This window comes from Notolepis coatsorum (assembly GCF_963971535.1).
Source record: "Notolepis coatsorum genome assembly, chromosome: 19".
NCBI lineage: Eukaryota > Metazoa > Chordata > Actinopteri > Aulopiformes > Paralepididae > Notolepis > Notolepis coatsorum.
In genome coordinates, this window is record NC_140183.1 from 1963321 (window position 1) to 1981638 (window position 18318).

Here is an 18318-nt window from a genome sequence, read left to right on the forward strand (position 1 = left end):
TCAGTCTCTTCACATCATTCCAATAATTTTTATTGCAGCAAAATGGTATTGTCAAGCTAAAATAAGGAAATGTGTGTGTAATATATATATATATGTTAATAGTTAATACAAGGCCTGTTGATTGCATACTAAAGTAATTGGAAAGTTATTCTTGAAACACTTATAGCACCTGCATGAGTCTGGCCTCTTTTGAAAGGAAACATTCTGAACTTTGAGAATTTTCACAGAGAAGAATCACTCGAGTGCATTATTATTATTATTATTTATTATAATTTTTTTTCTTTTTTTTATACTTCTGAATTATTTAGCAAATAGTTGCCTGCAAAAAAGAGTTCCAGCTTAGAGGTATGAGCTGGAAAACACAGCGGGTCCATAGCCTGATCTAGTACAGGTCCAAAGTTGATAACAATACCATCAACAATTCACCATAAGTGGTAACTTTTTCGAAACTGACGCTCGTTGGCTGTTCGGTTTTATAACTCGAAATTGCAAGCACATAATAGGTCAAGTAGGGTGTCGATCAAACTGCCAAGTGGTTTCGACCTTGTGGTAAGTATTCTCTTTGAGATATTAGCCTCGGCACTGTTTGCTATGAAATATTGAAATTGTATGCAACTCGATGTCCATGTTTGCCAGAATACTTTTAATTTCTCAAAAGGCCTGCGCTTGTGTGGAGGGAGAAAATTATCAGTGATTGAATGTGAAAAGCTGATGTCATCACCGGTTCAATTCCCTGCACGTCTTCTGTATTAAGAGGGAGGCTGGTGTTCAAGGACTCCCATTAGGGGTTTTTACTGAGCCAACAGCAGACTTTATAATCTGTCTCTATTCCTGTCGCTGGGCCGGGCCTTGGCAGAGAGCTCATTGATTTGAACCCTCCAGCCAGATAGCTCCATGTCACGATTCCTGGGCTCGGGTGTGTGGGAAAATCCACCCGAAAATAGAAGTAGAAGAATGTCAATTGTTAAGTTAAAACAGGTTAATTATAGTCTTTCTTTTTCTTTTGACAATTCCATCATTATCACCATCTACACCAGGGGTGGCCAACCAGTCAGAGATTAAGAGCCACAAAAATTACTGTGGTACCACAAAGAGCCACACCATATACTAGCGTTTCTCAACTTTTTTTTCAGTTATGGCACCCTTCATGCGTTTATAGGTCTCACCCTCTGGCCTCTGAAGTTGCTAATGTCTTTTTTGATTTGGGCCTCACAGGGTTAAAAGTACCCTGTGACCCACGGTTGCAAAATTACAAAATCATGTTTAGCCATTAAAGTCTAAATGTTTATTTAAAAAAGATTTAAGCACATGTATAGTCAATTGGTCCTGTTGTTCAGCCTCACAATGCTATTTGATAGTAAATAGTCGACTAATCAACCGAAAGGAGCCGTAGTCGACTGCCAACCTCTTAGTCTTATGCAAAAAAATAATATATATATATATATACATAATACATATACTCTTTTCAAAAGCAAAGAATAAGCGTGGCTAACACTAATGGCGCGCATACCAGCGAGGCTAACTGCCTAAGCAAACGGGCACAGAGGCACTGAAAGAAGATTTCACCCATCGAATGAACACACTAGACCAGGGGTTCCCAAACTTTTTCAGCTCGAGACATTTATAAACTACTGATAAAGAACACAACAAACTATGAATTTCAAATGTATATGAAATGTATTTATTTAATTATACAAGTACATCACAGCAATAATCAGACTGTAATGTTAAGTTGCTCATCACCTCATGTACATACAATTTTGTAACACTTTTAAATGAACAAACATGTTCTACTCTCCTTTCTATTTCTCACCCCTTTTTCAACTCTCCATTTCTTACCCCCTCCCCCAGTCCCTCAACCTTAAACCCCAGCATTGAGCAACATTCTGATTAATTTGTACTGACTTATTTTAAAATTCTACTGACCTGACATCATGCTAGAAGGGGTATAATATTTCATCTATGGCACAATGAAATCTAATGAGAGGTATGTGGCTGGTTGAAGTTGAAGTGCTATTCTGTGGTCATGCTGAGCATTTAGTCCGTTTCTGTATTTGTTTTTCAGGTATGCTAGAGTAGAAAACCCAGATTCACATAAGTATGTGGTGCCAAACTGAATCAACACATCTACAGCTTTTTTATTTAACCCTTCATGCCACCTATTAACCGCATGTAAACGGTCACCTTGTTTGTAGAGCTATAACCATATTCTATATTATAGCTATGGATACAGTACTAGTCATTTGACACTGGGTTTCTTCCGGTCAAGATGCAAAAAAAAATTATTTTTCCCATCCATACGTTCCCGTGTTATACCGTGGTGAATATAAGTATGGTTTTAGAGCCGTCTACAGGGCTCTACGCTAACCTTTTTCCCAATGAGCACATGTGCTCCTAAATGAAAAAAATTAGGAGCACACAAAGAAATTTAGGAGCACACAAAAATATTTAGGAGCACAGTGAAAATATTTCAAGTAACAGTTTATTTTCCCCCCAAAAATAAATGTATATTTGTACTGTGCATGCGTGTGCAAACGGGACACACATCTGTGCAATAGCACATACCACCAAAGTCACTGGCCCACTGTGTGCGTGTGTGTGTGCAAACGGGAATGGGACACAGATTTGAACTATTAAGTGATTAATGCCTACCGTGGCAAAGTTGTAGCCAACAACTAGGCCTAATAAAAAAGGCAGTGACATTGACATTGGCCCCTGTAAATGTCCTAACCCAACCCCCTCCAATGTACAGTAAATTACCAAGTATGGTTTTGTCAATATTCCAATGTACAGTAGGGGTGGGGGAAAAAAATCGATACGTAGTAGTATCGCGATACTTTGCGTGGTGATACTGTATCGATGCAGGGACGCCAAGTATCTATATTTAATTATTCAAAAAGAAAAAAGAATTTGTATAAGGAAGTTGCATTGTTCATTTCAATACCTGTAATAGTACAGTAGTCCACACACACACACACACACATGTGCATTCAGTTAAGTTGGAATATGACTGTAATACAAACAGTTTGTCAGGTACATGCAACACAGATTAGTGTTTACATTTGTCTGCTTGAGAAAATACCATGTTCTGCAATAAAAATTATTGAAGTGAGATGAACAGACTGAACTTTATTTTATTAGATAAAACATGTTGACAGTTTTACTTTGCAGTAAAAATAAAAAATAAATCGCAATATATCGAGTATCACGATACTGTCGTATCGCGAGGTCTCTTGCGATTCCCACCCCTAATGTACAGTTTTGCTTGTACAGTTGTACAGTGTCCCCCACCCACCCCTCCTAATAATTCCAAATAGCATTACAGTACACAGAGTATCAGAGCACAGAAAATACAATAAAAGGGATTAAACTCTCAGACAATCATATCTTTACAGTGTAAACTACAGTATCTGTGTTTTTCTTTCTTTCTTCTTTCTGATTTGAAAATGTTAGAATCGATTATCGCAATTTTAATGTGTACACAGTGTTATGTTATTATCATGTCCGTTACAGCCAACACAACGACATACGCTACTGCATCAACGTTATGATTAACAAAGCAAGGCATTCGTTTTGTTACATTAACGTTATATTACTATTGCTATCGATAAATCTAGGTGTTCTAAAATCTATTGCTATTGGTAAGACTAGAATAAGTTACATAAAACTTAATGTAACTGTCTCGGAAAAGTCTCGCATGGGGCAATGGCGGACTTTCCGGAAGTAAACAAGCAAACGAAAGCTTCCGATTGGTCATTTGCTTTCTTGCACGACTGAGGCTGTAATCTTCACTCGCACACTGTGCGAGTCATTGCTTTTTCCGGTTCTCGCACACATATTATTAGGGGCAAATGCGAGTAAAATGGTTGCACTGTAGAGCCCTGGCCGTCTAGGGTAATTCATGAAATGCTGAGTAATAGCCCTACACGTCTATTACATTGTGGACTCTACCGACCGTTCCTCGCCTGAACCCGCTATTGTTCCGGATTCAAGTCCACATTATCTGTATTATGTCCCATCATGAACGCATGAAAGGGGGGTGGGGGGGTCGTTTCCAATTTTTGCACATAGCACTGGTGCTACAGAGGTTGATGGTTTTGTAGCACAGGCCAAAAACATGTAGCACAAGTATAAAACTGCTCTAAAATCTCTAAAAACAACCGCAAGTAATGCAGTTCATCACTTAAACAGGTATGTGACTGGCAAAGGACCTGGTGCATTCAGTTACCAAACCTCAACAAGAAACATGTTTTCTTTATTTGTCCATAATGGTAAATTGCAGGGACATAACTGTATACAATACATTATATTACTCTTTATTTCGGGGTTTGGCTCGTTTCTTTACTTTGAATAGTAGTGTCAAGTCAAGTCAAGAGTTTTATTTGTCACGGCATACAAGTATACAATGAAATGCGGGTGGTCTTGCCCGCAACGATGTGCAATACAGTGGTACAACATGTAATAGAATCCAATAAAAAACAACATTGTGCAATAAACAGGTAACAGGTAGCATGGTGGGACATCTCGGTATCTGTACATAGTTATTTACAGGGCATATAGGACATGCTAGGTAGCTTAGGTAGGGCAATACACTGTTACTGTTATCCTAATTTAAAGTGACCTTTCCTTTTTGGCCATAAGTGCTCATGTTAGTAAAGTGCTCATGTTTAAGTGTTAAAGTGGCTGCTAGTGTGTGAGCGTGCACAGCGTGCGTGTCGTGTGTGTGCTCATGTGTGCTTGTGTGTGGATAGATCAGTGTTCTGTGGCACTCAGTGTTCATTGTTCAAGGCTCTGATGGCCTGGGGGAAGAAGCTGAGCCTAAGACTCTCTGTCCTAGTAGCTGGGGTTCGCAGGCGTCTGCCTGACCTCAGCAGCATGAACAGGCTGTTGTTGGGGTGGTGGGGGTCTTTCATTATTCTGCAGGCTCTGGATTTGCACCTCTTGTTGTATAGAACCTGCAGGGGAGGTAGTGCAATACCCGTGGTACGCTCGGCTGAGCGCACCACTCTCTGTAGGGCCTTCTTGTCCTGTGCCGTGCTGTTTCCATACCAGGCAGTGATGTTTCCAGTCAAGATGTGCTCTACAGCTCCGGAGTAGAAGGACTGGAGTATCTTCCCCGATACTCTGAACTTCCTTAACTGTCTCAGGTGGTAGAGGCGCTGCTTCGCCTTTTTTACGACTGTCTATGTGTGTTGACCATGTCAGATCCTCTGAGATGTGGGACCCCCAGGTACTTAAAGCTGCTCACCCTGTCCACGGTAGCCCCATTTATCATCAGTGGTGTGTGTGTCTCCTGCTGTCCTCTCCTATAATCCATGATCAGCTCCTTGGTTTTACCAATGTTCAGGAGCAGGCTGTTGTCCTGGCACCAGCGTTCCAGTACCTCAACCTCGTCCCGGTAGGCCTTCTCGTCGTTGTCCGAGATCAGCCCCACCACCACTGTGTCGTCTGCAAACTTCACTATGGAGTTCCCAGTGACTATCGAAGAGCAAGTCTGTGAATTTTGCTCGTCCCTACATTTTGTCGCCATCCCGGTGTCTCGGATCAGATTGCTTGCTCGCTCGACTCGCTGAGGAAAATGGGATTGTTCACTAGGCATTGTGGGATTTGGTTTTTAACCCTTTAATCGCCAAGGACGACTTTAGACGTCATTGCTCGCCATGTTTAATCTGCCAATGACGTCGTACAGCGTCTTTGAGATCAATATTTCAAAAATCTGTCATGGCAATCATATTTCGGAGACTTGAGACTTGCTGTTGATCTCCTCAACTCTCCAACGGTTCAAGACCGCCATCTGGTGGCCGATCGGCGAATCGCCAAAACTGGAAGTGAGCGGCCGGAAGTGGTGCTCACCCATATTTCATCCGGCCACTCGCCATCGCTCGCGGGACTCCAGCTTGATACACTGGATAGCGATCCGTTGCCAATAACTCGATAAACATGATTTGGACGTATATAGTATTATACAACCTGGAACTGGACCAACAAGATCGACATCCCATAATAACGAACTTTCTGCTCCACGCTGATCGCCCAACGCTACGAGGAAGCTGCGGTGAGTTTCAGCGTGTTTGATTATAATTATACATATAAACTGCTCTGATCAACATATCACCCATACTAAATAAATTATTTAACGTCTGCCACGGACTTATTTGACACTGGGTTTCTTCCGGTCAAGATGCAAAAAAGAAAAAAAGCTAGAATTGACGTCCAATCACTCTTACCTTCGGCCGAAAGTAATGCAAAAAGAATATTCCAATTTCTTGATCGCCATCTGGTAGATCCAATCCCCATTTGATCGATGTTATAAACAACCATAACATACGGATCAAGCATAATTGACGGGCTTCGATGTGACCGGCTGAACTGTGTGCTTCGCCGAGAACAAGAAATGAAATCCGAGACCTGGAGTCGTTCCACAGCAGAGGATACAGTGTTAGAAATGTAGCTTGATACCGCCGCCTGGTAGGATGCGGCCGGTACTGCACCTTCGGATTCCCACTATGCATTTTCAGCCAACACACATCACCCTGAGAATGAATCGGGTATTAAAATCGAAATAAAGGAAAAACGACCCAGAAACGAGAATCTTCGCTTACGGCACTGAACCGTTGGGGCACAGAAACGAGAATCTTCGTTTTTGACACGGTCTGTGCCAAAAAAACGTAAAGTCGTTTTTGGATCATTTGATCTTTTTACTTTGATCCCCGCTCTACAGACTTGCCCAGAGCGATCTGCATCATTTTCGACCATCCCCACACATTAGATCTGCAATGCCGATCGACTATCACCAGGTGGCGGTATCGTCCGTGTCTGAACTGCGATGGCTTGGGTTGAATCACACTCTAGCTTTCATTTCTGCTTGGCCAGTGGCCACTCCTCCTGCTGGGACATAGATTCACATTGATCGCCTAGAAATTCCATTGCCTAAGCGTATTTGACCATCGAAACGTCTATAGACATATACACTGGTAATCGCGATGGCGATGCGATCACTTGAATTATTCTTCTTGGAATAATTTCTGGCTAAGGTAAGGTACATTCTATGCGGGGGGGGGGGGGGCTGGCTCTCTCGCGTGGGCTGGCTCTCGCGTGTTCTCTCTCTCTCTCTCTCTCTCTCTCTCTCTCCCTCTCTCTCTACATTCAATGATTTAAAGTAGCCAAACGTTACAGTATAAATACTAACGGGATAGTTGATGATATAAACATTTAATTTCATTATCTGAAATATTAGTATAAGTCTGCTATAAGCCATTATCCCTTTGTGTGTTATTATTTTCTCACAGTAGTGTGTGTGTATATATATATATATATGTGTTTGGCTAAAGTGGATAGAAAACACGGTAATGAAAACACAGTTTTTATATAAATTGTCTTAGATGTAAATATTTTTTTTTATTAGTGTGTCAGTAGACTACTCTTAGTACATTTTCATTTAATAATTTTTTAAAGCATATTCATGGTTTAATAATGCAAACATATGTTGCAGGGACTTATTAATATAATCATCATATTGGTGTGACTGTATGCATCAAAGGGTTAAATCAAGCATTTTTAAGTGTTTTAGAGGAAATGTCAAAATATCGCGATATGTATCGTGATATGGCCAAAAAATATCGCGATATCATTTAGAGGCCATATCGCCCAGCCCTAGGCTTATTGCACATAACGCATTTTATCTCGCAATCTATGAAAAAATACTATTATCTTGGAAATGCGTGCCGTTTAGCGTGTAATAAACTACAAACTACAGCGTGTGGAAACAAACTATTATTCCCACGCTGGACTACAAGTAATGTTTGTGGAAATGAGCCACACCGTGTCTCTACAGCTATAATACAGAACACACACACAGCTTCGCAAACATAGTGCAGCGACAAAGGAAACGACTAGAAAGGCCGGCATTCTAAAGGTAAATTAACCAAACAGTGCGGCACAGAAATGGTTAAGAGGTTAACGTGCAGGAAAAGGTTCAGTCACCAACAACTAAAATCCACAAGCTTTTGCCTACATGATTCATACGCCTCAAGGGGTCGATGTAGCCTATTCAACGTGATCATGCAACATAAAAAAAAAGCAGCAGTTGTTTTAACCCTTTCACTGCCACACGACAGCCGTTTAACCCTTTCACTGTGACGATACAGAAGGTTAGCCGACGGCGATGCTCCATCATTGGCATCATTAGCTCCGCGGATGCGGAGCTAATGATGGAGCATCGCCGTCGGTTGTGTGATAGTAAAGGGCTAACCTTCTGTCGTGTGGCAGTGAAAGGGTTAACCGGCTGTCGTGTGGCAGTGAAAGGGTTAAGCGGGGGAAACACTTTAATATTTGCGCATCACAGGCTAATTTAAAAAAGAATTATTTTCCAACTAATAAAAAATAAATAAAAGTTGTTTCAAGTCAAATTACACTCTGTTTTTGAATAAAATCTTAAAAGGATGATCCAACGGTGTGAGAAAGTAGAGAGGTGGATTAAGAGGTGGATTAAATCATTTTCAACAGTGGAAATGCTTATGGAAAGTGGGTTTCTCAGTTCACCGAGAGTCCTGGCAGGATCCTCTTACACACGCGTACTTCTTAGTTCCTCTGTAAACAAAGGAGTCATTGCCTGCCGGTCTCTGGTGTTTGTGGCTTCTCTCCCACTGCCCTCAGAAATGAGTGAAAGATGAACTAGACAGGGGGAAAGACTCTTGAGTGGACCAAGGAGGGATAGAAAGGACCTCTCTGTCAGTTAATTCGTGAAACACCTAAGATGGCTGCCATTGAATTTTGATAATTTTGTCATGTATAGACCTGAGTGGAATTCCATTGCCAGGGGAACGGCTTGCGCCCAAGTGTATTTCCTGTCGGCTAATGACATTAGCAAACACTGCAACAGGAAATGAACTTGGGCACATTTTAGAATGCTTGTGGTGTCGAGTTTGAATAGGTCTGTGTGAGAGAGTGTGAGGACAGTGGCGTGGGACTCAGAAAGGTAGAATGCTCGTCAGATGATTTCCATGATTTGATCCAGGGATCTGACATCAGCCATTGGTGTACACAAGGTGTACCAGCCAAATGACAATCTTTAAAGGAATGACCGTCCTATCAATTGAACCCTTGCACTGAAGAACCACATAAGAATTTTATTTTGGACATGTATCTATTTGCAGTTGTGAAGTTAATGTTATTCTAAATCACTTGAGAGTATGCATGTGATATGTCCCAAGGAACTACTCAACCTCTACTGTCTTTAACTATTAATGATGATCACAACACTCTAACTTACCATCTTTAGATAATAAAGTACTCAACCTCTACGGTCTTTAACTATTAATGATCACAACTTACCATCTTTAGATCATAGTTTAAAACATTGTTCTTCTGAAAACCTAAAACAGACTTATACAGTTATTTGTCTGAGGTGCTCAATTGTCATTCTGAATCTAGGGGAAAGCCCTTTTAGAGGGGTTAGTGGCACACCAAGTGTGAAGGGAGGGGAGTGTGGGTCACAATAGACTGTAGTAACATTATATAGCTATAAGCCTTTGGAATGGACAGCCTGTGACCTCCCTGCTCTGAGCAAGGTGCCACGATGTCTTGGGATTAAATGATCAGAATCTTATAAAAACACTCTCCAGCCCTGCTGTGTCTTCAGTGTCTTTGTTTGTCAGAACTTCATGCCTGACCGTCTTACTGTCCCTCTATGCTGCTGGGGCATTTCCCTCTCAGTTGATGTATCTACTAATCTGTCGTTATGGACTTACTTGAGGTGGGGGGGTACATTTGTGGTTTTTAATGTGGACCCCCCCCACCCACACACACACACACACATACTGAATGTGCTGGATCATAACCACATCTCTGGCATTTAAATATGTTTTGGTCTTTCATGAGCATTAGATTCCTAAAGAGGTCATTCTGCATTATGTTGCAGAAGGATAGTCACATGGGAAAAGATTTTTTTTTTTTTTTTTAAATGTGCCAATTACGGTAGTTAACTAATATTCAGAATGTTAGTCTCATATAGTTTGACTAAGAATGTTCTTTTCTGAAGGACCTTTTCTCTTTCATATTGAAGAGAAGACCTAACATTATGCTCTCGACAACGACACAACAGCTCTTTACACTTTGAGTGCCAGCGACGAGGTTTCTCGTTAGTTCATGCCAACCGTTGAGTGCCACCGACGAGAGATCTCGTTTTTAATCGTTATTTTTTTTATTATCGATTTCCATAATTTTTTCATCAATCTAGCCTCACGTTACCAGTGGGGATCTGTCTGAACTCGAACAGGGAAAATACCGCCCCCTATCGTCTCTCCGGATGGTACTGCACCCCATTGGATTGAATGAAACGCATGGAGAAAAAAAAGTCCTGCTTCCACATATTACTTGTCAGACAAGTAACCGGAGACGATCCAAGTAATCGCCCACCACCAGAACAGCGGAAAATGTGTGTTTCCAGTACCCAGCGTTGGATCAATAAACGCAATCGATATTTGGAATGGCGATCAGGAATTGGAATAATCTTTTTGGAGAACATCTGAGTTAAGGAATCTATTTTACCAGTCTTGGGATAATCGGAGCTATTTTCACCTATATATCAGCGTGTGCCATATGTATGTGTCTGTGTGTGCGATCAGGAAATAAGATAAGCGATTTTTCAGCACGCTTCTATAGCGTGCATAAGTACACATATACTATCGATAAGCTAGCGTTTATTTGAAAACGATTCATAAATAGGCAGAAAAATGACTTTTTTGTGTATTCCAGTAACGGGCCATTATCACAATCTTTATTTCTTTATGGAACTTCAAAAAACGAGCGTTTTTCAAAATGGTATAAAACGGAAATGAACCGATAAAAAAAGAAAATTATAATGATAATAATTATTATTTAAAAAATAGAAATCCGCTTCGACAATGTTGACTGCAAACAAGTCATTGATAAGCGACGGCCATATTAGACACATAGCCATAATTTAAGATATAGTTTATGCGTTCGCAAATATGAGAGCTCTGTCATTGAAGTGGGTGGTGGCACGCAACAGGGTTCCGGGGCACCGGAACCGTGGCCGTGAGGAAGTGTTAATGAAGTTTGTAAATGTTTATTCTACGTTCTTATGGAATGAATGAGATTTAAACAAAAAAATATATATACAAGTCGTATAAAGTTTAGCAAGTAGAATAGATAGATTTAACACCTATCAACGCACACGCCGCTGTTTGTGTGTGTGCGTGCATGTACGTGACGCGTTGTAGTTCCCATGAATACAGGGATAATTTAGAACTATACAATTTAGCAAGAATTAAACATATTTACAAGTCGTATAAAGTTTAGCAAGTAAGGAGACATGTATCATCTCAAAGCACTCGAAAATGTCTTGTCTATTTTTACCGATTTCTGAAACTTTGAGCATTTGGGAGAAATTATAAATCCTTTTGTTCTCCGCCAACTGGTTCAAACAGGCCCTTGGACTCCCAAGGGTATAAATGTTGAGTTAATTTTCATAACGCTATAATTGGCTGTGTAATTAATTAATCAAATTAACGCGATAAACTGACAGCCCTAATATATATATATATATATATATATATATATAAAAATATCACATTTAATCATTTTCTCTGAATACGTTTATTTTTTAGCAAGTAGTTTCTTTGTCACCATCTTCAGCGTTATGGATTTGGTTCAAAACTGTCTTCATTATATAGTCTCTGAATATATTAACATTAAAACAAATTTCCAAAATTTGTTTCATACCTTATCGTTGCCGGTCTTGCATTATTTTTGGCAGCCATGTTTCTCTGCACAGGTCTATATAACTAGTATAACTAGCGGTGTAACAACCGCAGCTGCCAATTAGGCCTTCCCCTGGCAGCTTCCCTGATTGGTTAGAAGTCCGAGCCAAACTTAAAGCTTTGGAAGGCATTACTCAGTATTGTGGCTGTGATGGTTGCTGAAATTCTCACATTATTCTACTCATCGTTGACTACCTTTTAACAATTAGAAGTCGCCTACTGCAGGTTTAACTGCAAGTATCCGCTGATAACGCAGTTTTGATTTGATCCATTAGACTTGGACCATTAGTTTGGAGACACTGGACAAAAACGATGTGATATGAACCATTTTACTCCATTCGAGATATTTACTGTGCCAAAAATGCAGAAAATCATGTCATTGCATTTTGATTTCTGACATGTTGCACATTGCTCTTCAAATCAAATTTTAGTACTGGGCAATTCTCCAATAACGGTTCTCCCTGCTGCCTGCCATCTCAGTGTCCTGTTCTACCCGACGCAGCCAGCCTGCAGTACACAGGCAGCGGTTTGCAAGTGTCACTCACTTGATTTTTCTGTTTTTGTTTGTCTTAATTGAACTCTGCGGTGAAGCGGAGAGCCGCGCCAAAAGCCAGTCCCAAAAGAACGGGCAAGAATCAAATCAACATTTTGTCTGTTCATTAGAATGAAAAACATTAGGCCCATGTTTTCTTCCTCCTTCTAATTGACATTTGATCCACTCCTGCCTCGTCTCTGTTCTTGACAATGTCAGTGACTTTAGCTAGTCATGCACGTTGGGGGTGGGGGGGGGGCGTAGTGTCCTCCACTGAAAAACTTGGCAGACGCTTTGCGTGGTGATGGGACCTCTCTCCGCTATAAACATCTCTCCCAAGAGCAGTCGGGTACTTTCTGATGATGCCTTGTCTAGTCGATGTACTCGGATCCAAACGCAAGAAAAATACATCTCAAGACAAGATGATGGCTCAGAATTTCCCATCGCAGGCCTCTCCCACCCAAAAAAACACATAATAACAAGAAAGTCTTGCAACAGATATGCCCCCACCATCCTGACAACAGTTGTTTATGGGTTTGCAACTCACTCTAAATAAACCAAAATTGCTCTAATTGAGGTATGTTGTTCTAAGTCCAGCATTGATTTTTTTATTTTTTTTACCATTCAAATCGTTAGACCCCTCATTTTAGGTTCCAGTCTGGACAGGCGGTGTAACTAGATATCTGTTGCTTACTCTTGACAATGCAAGAGGCTTTTCAGAAAGGGGGGGGGGGAGAAATGGTGGGAGTCTTTATACTACTCTCCCCCCCTCGTCTGTTTTCTGTGTAATGTGGACCTCCCATCTTCAGCCCCCCCCCCCTCTCCTGGGAGAGGTGAGGCTCCATAAACACCCGGTGTGGCCCTCAGGTCCTGTTACAGTCTGTGTGGCCCCTCAGCTCCTGTTACAGTCTGTGTGGCCCCCAGGTCCTGTTACAGTCTGTGTGGCCCTCAGGTCCTGTTACAGTCTGTGTGGCCCTCAGCTCCTGTTACAGTCTGTGTGGCCCTCAGCTCCTGTTACAGTCTGTGTGGCCCTCAGCTCCTGTTACAGTCTGTGTGGCCCTCAGCTCCTGTTACAGTCTGTGTGGCCCTCAGGTCCTGTTACAGTCTGTGTGGCCCTCAGCTCCTGTTACACTCTGTGTGGCCCTCAGCTCCTGTTACAGTCTGTGTGGCCCTCAGCTCCTGTTACAGTCTGTGTGGCCCCCAGGTCCTGTTACAGTCTGTGTGGCCCTCAGCTCCTGTTACAGTCTGTGTGGCCCTCAGGTCCTGTTACAGTCTGTGTGGCCCTCAGGTCCTGTTACAGTCTGTGTGGCCCTCAGGTCCTGTTACAGTCTGTGTGGCCCTCAGGTCCTGTTACAGTCTGTGTGGCCCTCAGCTCCTGTTACAGTCTGTGTGGCCCTCAGCTCCTGTTACAGTCTGTGTGGCCCTCAGGTCCTGTTACAGTCTGTGTGGCCCTCAGCTCCTGTTACAGTCTGTGTGGCCCTCAGCTCCTGTTACAGTCTGTGTGGCCCTCAGCTCCTGTTACAGTCTGTGTGGCCCTCAGGTCCTGTTACAGTCTGTGGCCCTCAGCTCCTGTTACAGTCTGTGTGGCCCTCAGCTCCTGTTACAGTCTGTGTGGCCCCTCAGCTCCTGTTACAGTCTGTGTGGCCCTCAGGTCCTGTTACAGTCTGTGTGGCCCTCAGCTCCTGTTACAGTCTGTGTGGCCCTCAGGTCCTGTTACAGTCTGTGTGGCCCTCAGCTCCTGTTAGTCTGTGTGGCCCTCAGGTCCTGTTACAGTCTGTGTGGCCCTCAGCTCCTGTTACAGTCTGTGTGGCCCTCAGCTCCTGTTACAGTCTGTGTGGCCCTCAGCTCCTGTTACAGTCTGTGTGGCCCTCAGCTCCTGTTACAGTCTGTGTGGCCCTCAGCTCCTGTTACAGTCTGTGTGGCCCTCAGCTCCTGTTACAGTCTGTGTGGCCCTCAGCTCCTGTTACAGTCTGTGTGGCCCTCAGCTCCTGTTACAGTCTGTGTGGCCCTCAGCTCCTGTTACAGTCTGTGTGGCCCTCAGCTCCTGTTACAGTCTGTGTGGCCCCTCAGGTCCTGTTACAGTCTGTGTGGCCCTCAGCTCCTGTTACAGTCTGTGTGGCCCTCAGCTCCTGTTACAGTATGTGTGGCCCTCAGCTCCTGTTACAGTCTGTGGCCCTCAGCACCTGTTACAGTCTGTGTGGCCCTCAGGTCCTGTTACAGTCTGTGTGGCCCTCAGCTCCTGTTACAGTCTGTGTGGCCCTCAGCTCCTGTTACAGTCTGTGTGGCCCTCAGCTCCTGTTACAGTCTGTGTGGCCCCCAGCTCCTGTTACAGTCTGTGTGGCCCTCAGGTCCTGTTACAGTCTGTGTGGCCCTCAGGTCCTGTTACAGTCTGTGTGGCCCTCAGCTCCTGTTACAGTCTGTGTGGCCCTCAGCTCCTGTTACAGTGGGGCCCTCAGGTCCTGTTACAGTGGGGCCCCCAGGTCCTGTTACAGTGTGGCCCCCAGGTCCTATTACAGTGTGGCCCTCAGGTCCTGTTACAGTCTGTGTGGCCCTCAGCTCCTGTTACAGTGGGGCCCTCAGGTCCTGTTACAGTCTGTGTGGCCCTCAGCTCCTGTTACAGTCTGTGTGGCCCTCAGCTCCTGTTACAGTGGGGCCCTCAGGTCCTGTTACAGTGGGGCCCTCAGGTCCTGTTACAGTCTGTGTGGCCCTCAGCTCCTGTTACAGTGTGGCCCCCAGGTCCTGTTACAGTGTGGCCCCTCAGGTCCTGTTACAGTGTGGCCCCTCAGGTCCTGTTACAATGTGGCCCCCAGGTCCCAAGCACAGTCAATTTATTGTTGCTGGTCAGTCAGTGAAAATGTGCCCCATTTCGCAAAACCAATGGAAACTTCAGGTGACTGCTGCTGGAAAGCCCCAGGTACTGAGACTGGTCCACCGTGGCGGAGAGTGAAAGCGGGCAGTGTGTAGAGAGCTGCTCTAATGACCCGGAGGTCAGCCAGACTGAGGGCAGGGACTTCCAAGAGGGGGAGAGAAAAGAACAAACAAAACAAAACACTTGTAGAGATGAAATGCTGACCTTTCTACTGGCGGTACGGCCAGCCCCCCCCCCCCCCCCCCCCCGCTGCCTCAACGCTGATCTTTCTCGCGACTAAGTGTAGTTGGATTCTGCTGTTGCGGCTGAACGGACCGACTGCATCCTAGTGTTTTCTTCTTCAGTGGAAAACCCTACCTGCCCTCCTCTCGCAGCAGCAGTCCATTTGAATGTATATATATAAAAATGCTCTTTCCTAGTCTAAAAAACTTTTTACCCTAATAATCCACTTTCCCCCCCCAATTACTGGGAATTCCAACGGAAACCCGGGTCTTTTTTTGGCGTTTCCTCTGCCGGCGGCTCTGTCGTGTCTCAGCGGTCCCGTCCACAGGGCCTGTCCGAGCTCAGTGGAAACGGGGGGGGGGGGGGGGGGGGGGGGGGGAGTCGTGTGGTTAGCGTCTGGGCTTCTCCGGCCATACAGCAGACACCCGCCCCTGGCTTCCTGCTTGACTCATGTCACTGTGTCTGGTGTTTGGTGTTATCTTGAGCTGCCTGGGCTTCCCAGGGGCCGCGGGGGGGAGCCCCACCCAGCATGCTGCTGCCATGATTGCCGCGCAGAAGGTTCAGAGGAATTCTTTCAACCTGCGTTTGATTACTTGATTATTTTGTTTATTTTAACCCCCCCCCCCCCCCCCCCCGTTTTTTTGGGTAATCAAAAACGGTAGCAGCCTGCAATCTTTTTTTGAGGGTGATTATCCTTTTTCAAAGATGTGGCTCGTTAGCGTCGGTTTCATATATTTCAATGCGTTTTTTCTTGCGATAACGGGCGGCAGAGTTGTCTTTTGTAACGCGGCAGGATGTTTTGTTTTTTAAAGGGGAAATCCACACTGAACAGAATATACGACGTGCTATTCCCATGGCGGTTAAAGGTATCCATTGGGAGATTTTGACCACCAGTTGATGAAATCGGCGCTATAGAGTAGGAGAAAAGGGGTTCCTGAGAATTGGGCATCGCGTGTTCTTCCAGCGCGCAAATAATGCGAAGATGGTGCCCTGGAGGCGTGTACATGTGCCCTTGTGCTTCAAACTGATTGGTCTATTATTGTCTTCCTTGAAATCTAACGAGCTTGACTGCCTGTCAATCAAAGGAGGTCGGACTCATTACAACGTAACACTGATGGATGTAATCATGACGGGAGCCGAGAGAAACGGTGAACATGGACTTTGCAGAGTTATGTGAGGTTGGACATGCATTCGGACCATAGAACAACAATAGAAAACTGTATTTGGGTGGAACTGTGCATATTTAAACAAAAGCAATCCGTTTACAACAAATATAGCCAACTGTCTCCCTAAGATGGAAATCGAGACATCAAGACTGAATTTGTGACGTCATCAAGCGACACTTTTCCCAGAGTTGGTCCATGCCGATGGATCTGTGGGCCTGTCGAAATTTAGTTTGAGTTGTTGCATCCAAATGACTTCTATTTAAACATAGGGCTTACGTCTCTGAATCGGAACATTTACCCATATCTCCTCGGGTTATGGGTACATAATCATCACCAGAGTCTGAGACATGTTTATATTCACAGATTGAAACCGAGCTGTGCAGTGTTATAAAAACAACGTGTCAATTCTATTTTAGGGTGGATTTTCCCTTTTTTAGGTTGATTGTTGGAGATTATTTTAATTATTCACGTTTTGAATAATTAGTTGAATAACACTCTTCTCAAAATTATTTGGAAAGCAGATCTTAGTTAACTGCCCTTATTGTGTATAGATTAGTGCTACTGATACCAGGTTAGTGGACGTCATTTAATCTCAAACCTTTATATGAACTCGAAAAGGCAGCGGAGGCTTCTTTCATTTACAGTGCAGAGTGCACATACAGAAATAAGCAAGACAAAACTTTATAAGTGCTGGATGACTGATCGCATCATATATCTGCACTCTAAATGTGTTGCTGGTCATCAATCACTTATATATATTATATATGTATTATATAAAGTGATTGATGACCAGCAACACATTTAGAGTGCAGTCCCAACCATTTTGTACAAATGACAAAATATAAAGATGGAGACTAGTTACCTCTTTTTCAAAGTGATATGGTGAAATATACATTTTCTCTCCTGCTCTTTCTCTCTTGCTCTCACTCTCTGTACCTGTCCCCCTCTTTTCCTCTTTCAAATCAAAATCAAATCAAATTTCACTCTTTCTCCCCCTCTATGTCCCCCTCCCTCTTTCTGTCCCTCCCTATATCTGTGTCTCTCATGCACTTTCTCTCTCTCTCTCTGCCTCCCCCCTCTGTCTCTCTCTTGTCTCTCCCTTTCTGTGTGTCTCTCCCTCCCTCTGTCCGTCTCCCTCTTGTATTTTCCTCTCTCCCCCTCTGTCCCTCTCCCTCTCTTTCTGTCCTTCCCTTCCCTATCTCCCTCTCTGTCTTTCTCCCTCTCTTTCTGTCCTTCCCTTCCCTATCTCCCTCTCTGTCTTTCTCCCTCTCTTTCTGTCCTTCCCTTCCCTATCTCCCTCTCTGTCTTTCTCCCTCTGTCTCTCTCGTCTGTGTCTCACTGTCTCCCTCTGTGTGTGTCTCTCTCTAGCTCTCTCTATCTCTCTCTCTAGCTCTCTCTCTATCTCTCCCCATCTCTCCCTTTCCCTCCGTGTGTGTATCTCTCTCCCTCCCCTCATGAGCTTTGTTGATCAAAGCTCTTAGACATGTGTTTGAGAAACCACCACCGGCAGCAGTAGTAGTAGTAGTAGTAGTACTAGTAGTGGTACACTTCATTATCTTTCCCCTAAGAGAGGCCAGCAGAGGACCACAGTATTTTCACAAGGGATTTGTCCTGAGGTCAGGCCAGAGTCAGAGGAGCTGTGGGATGGGTTTTCCCCTCTCTCTCTCTCTCTCGCTCTCTCTCTCGCTCTCTCTCGCTCTCTCTCTCTCTCTCTGGTGCTGCGAGGTGAGCGCGGCCCGCCCCCAT

The 18318-nt window shown here is 43.8% G+C and overlaps 1 protein-coding gene across 1 annotated transcript in view; it reads left to right on the forward strand.

Annotated features, from left to right (window-relative positions):
* The window catches only part of eif3ea (eukaryotic translation initiation factor 3, subunit E, a), a gene marked incomplete at its 3' end in the record, with an annotated part of 112629 nt that overhangs the window by 28876 nt on the left and 65435 nt on the right, over positions 1-18318 (forward strand).